Source organism: Centruroides vittatus, unplaced genomic scaffold (assembly GCF_030686945.1).
Source record: "Centruroides vittatus isolate TY-2023 unplaced genomic scaffold, ASM3068694v2 contig_1154, whole genome shotgun sequence".
Taxonomy (NCBI): Eukaryota; Metazoa; Arthropoda; class Arachnida; order Scorpiones; family Buthidae; genus Centruroides; species Centruroides vittatus.
Window position 1 is genome coordinate 2110609 of NW_027120741.1, and position 3581 is coordinate 2114189.

General features: G+C 30.3%; 1 long non-coding RNA gene across 2 annotated transcripts; it reads left to right on the top strand.

Moving 5' to 3' along the window:
- The first annotated feature begins 567 nt into the window (after nucleotides 1–567).
- On the top strand, nucleotides 568–2570 carry LOC136978491 (uncharacterized). Of its 2 annotated transcripts, XR_010881235.1 has the most exons (5): nucleotides 931–1032; nucleotides 1101–1169; nucleotides 1249–1402; nucleotides 1496–1564; nucleotides 1958–2570. It is a non-coding gene; the product is annotated as an uncharacterized lncRNA (long non-coding RNA). The 2 variants fall into 2 exon arrangements; XR_010881234.1 differs by having other exon boundaries at nucleotides 568–1169.
- The last annotated feature ends 1011 nt before the right edge of the window (nucleotides 2571–3581 follow it).

Below are 3581 nucleotides of genomic sequence, written 5' to 3' on the forward strand. Positions count from 1 at the left end.
GACAGACGATAGTAGTCGTTCTTGTGCCATTTGGTCCAATGATGAGATTCAGCCCAGGTCCCAGTATCAGTTCAACCAAATCGTAAGTTCAGTATTTAAAAATTCAACAAAAATAACGACAATAAATTAGATTTCTTTAAATTATAAAATAATAAAAACAGAAAAGTATTACAAGAAATATTTCACAAAAACTTATCATATTAATTCAACCAAGGAGATTTTTTCCAAGTTAACTTTCGAGCACTTCAACTCAATTGCAACTGAGCCGAAAAGTATTTAGCGGTGTGGCTAAAATCCGTGCGTGACACATTCGGTGCTATGCAGAATTGTCTGGGTTTGGTCCTACCTTGTATAGCGTCCACTTCGATCTCGACCACGTGTCCTGCATCCTTCGTTTCATCGGCGAGGATTAACTGAGACCCTGATTTAGGCAAATAATCTACTTTATTTGTCGCGGTTACGAGATATTTATAATAGTATTGAGTTGCTATACAAATACGAGATTACTTTTGAAAGTACGAGATACCTTTTGAAGTCGACAGTGTCACTGTCGACTTCAAAAGGTTAGCGTAGAACGAAAAAGTCTCTCTCTTAGTTGGTGTCTGAGAGCCAAGAGAGGTCAGAAGGAGATCACGTGGTGGTGTCCTCTGCCCTACAAGTAGAAACACTTCTTAGTCTGGACTCAAGTTACCCACCTCTTGGCCTTATCAACTTAAAATATTAAAAAAATCATACTTCTTTGATCAAGATAAACCATATGAATAATTGCAATCAGGACATTCCAATTTTCAACGCTGATCTGATCTCAATGTTCATTAAAATTTGTTCCTTTTTTCAACGTTGAGGTAGCGCTCTTGTCAGCGCTGACTCAACACACTCAGCACTCAACAGATATGATTTCCAATGAATTATGGGTAATTGGAACAACATTTGAATGAAAAATGGCAACAATGCAGGAGATGCACATTTCTGTCGATAACAAAACATATCACTTTGTGGTTGATGAAAAAACAGCAAAAATGATGACGAAAGGTAAGATTTTAAAAAATTGAATATCATTTCAAGTAAGCAATAAATTTATTTTTCATTGTTTTTGTCAGATCACAATTATTTACTCGCATATATAAATAAACTTTGATCTGAGAATCAGAAGTGTTCAGCATCTACAGGTACAGTACATATTTTATATTAATAACAAATTGAATTTGTATTTAACCAAATAGATAATTATTTTTGTACATAACTCAGGAATTAAAGTTTAAATTCAATAATGAATTAGCAACTGAGCCGAAAAGTATTTAGCGGTGTGGCTAAAATCCGTGCATGACACATTCGGTGCTATGCAGAATGGTTCCTGACCGGAATAAAGGGAGAAAATAAAGAAAAAAGGACTCGAACTTTTGTTTGTATAATTCATTATTGTAGATAATTATTGTTTTTATAAATTTTAATGAAATTCCTCTATTTAATTTTTGATGTATATATTCAATGATAGAACAATCAACATCTGAAAGATCAGAAACAAATGTACAGTCTTTACAACTTTCTGAAACAGAAAAAATTGGTAAGTATATATTAAATAATAATATACAGTAAGGATACTTTGTAATTATTATATATTGAGATTTTCTTTTAATTAATGCAATTCAAATTGAACAAATAAACATAAATAGCAACTTTATATTAAATATAGACAATATACATTTATTAGAATAAGTGTTCATAAATTAATTTTTTTGATATTTATTTTAATGAATGAATGAAACATTCTGTTGAAATTTATAATTATTAATTCTTTTTAAATGTAATAGTTCAAAAAAATTTCCTTGACAATACCAAAACAGTATGCAGTGTTATGTATATTATATCAGATATCATGTTAAAGATTTTGTGTAAATAATAAATTATAGCAAACTATAAAAGAATGCAAAATAAAGATTTTTTTAAAATTTTTAAGCTAATGAATGGATTTGCTGAGCTACTACTAATAGGCACAAGATTAGAAATGGAGGAAGAATTCCTGAAACCGATTCAAAAATCCAAATTATGGCAGAGGATTTCCGACTGTCTCAAACAAAGTGGGTACACATTTCAGTCCACAGAATGCCATGCTGTGGCAAAATTTCACGTGTACCTACATGAAAAATGCCAACAGATCGAAAGAGTCTGGTGGTGATGCCTAAAATGGGAGTATTTCCGTAAATTTCACAAAGTTTATGGAAATAGGTTGAATGTGAATCCCCCAGTAGTTACCTTTGAAGTTCTCTGTCATGTACCTCTGAAAGCAATTTTCAATCATATGAAAATGAAAATTTAATTTCTGCTCCCAGTACATCAAATTCCCAAAGGGAAGCAGAAACCATTGAAAGACCACAAAAGAAGAAAAGAACTGGTGATGAACCACCATTGTGGTTTAGAAATTATTTAGAAGACAAAAGAAAAGCAGAGGTTGAAGAACAACAATGGAATGATTTTTAAAAAAAATAGAGGAAGAAAAATTAAAAGCCATGGGAAAATTAACAGATGTTTTGTTAAAATTGGCAGGGAATAAAATGTAAAATGTTTGAATATTTTAATGACTCATAAATGTATTTAAGATTTACCAAAATACATCTATTCAAAAAATCAAAGCACTTTCAATAATGAACAAAGTTTATTAGAATTATGTAATTCACAATTACAAATAACTAAAAGTAATAACAAAATGTTAAATACATGATTAATACTTTTCCTGAAACTGGTTCAAATATTTAATAAAATTTTGTTTAAATTACACATTATAAATGCAGATGAACATGGTATCATTGTGATTAAAAATTAACATGATAGCAGACAATAATAATAATTACAAACTTGATTTTAATGCATTAATAGAAAAAAAATTAAAAGTAGATATTTTTTAACCATTATGATTGGCATATATTTTATTAGCAATTTTCTCTCTTTTGCTAATTCCATCTTGATACTCTTCTCCAAAATTCTGAGAATGTTCTGAAAATTATCATTTATAGCACAAGCATCTGGAGGTATATCATTGTATAAAATGCACAAATTATGCAATACACAGCCAGTAATAATCACTTCTGGAATCAAATCCCTTCGAAACATATGTAGATGTTTCAGCCTTCTAAATCTGCCAAATAATTGTCCAAATACTTGTTCAATAACAATTCTAGTTGAACTAAGAATTTTATTGTAATATTTTTTAATGTTGTTTAAGTGTCCATTATCACAATAAGATGTTAATAATTTTTTGGATAATGGATATGCACTATCACCTAATAAATGATAATTTTCTGAAATCATCTCAGGATTATGTTTCATTTTTAGAAAGACAGGACTTCTTTGGAAAACTCTGGCATCATTTGATGAGCCTGGCCAACCAGCAAAGACATCTATAAATTTTAATTTTGCATCACATACAGCCTGTAGAATGACAGAAGTGAAATTTTTTCTGTTGAAATGTGCAACCTTTTCATTTTTTGGGGGCTGCAAATGGAATATGAGTTCCATCAATACAGCCTAAACCTCCAGGAAAACTGTTGAACCCTCTCAGTTCGTTAAATTCTTTAACAGAAGAA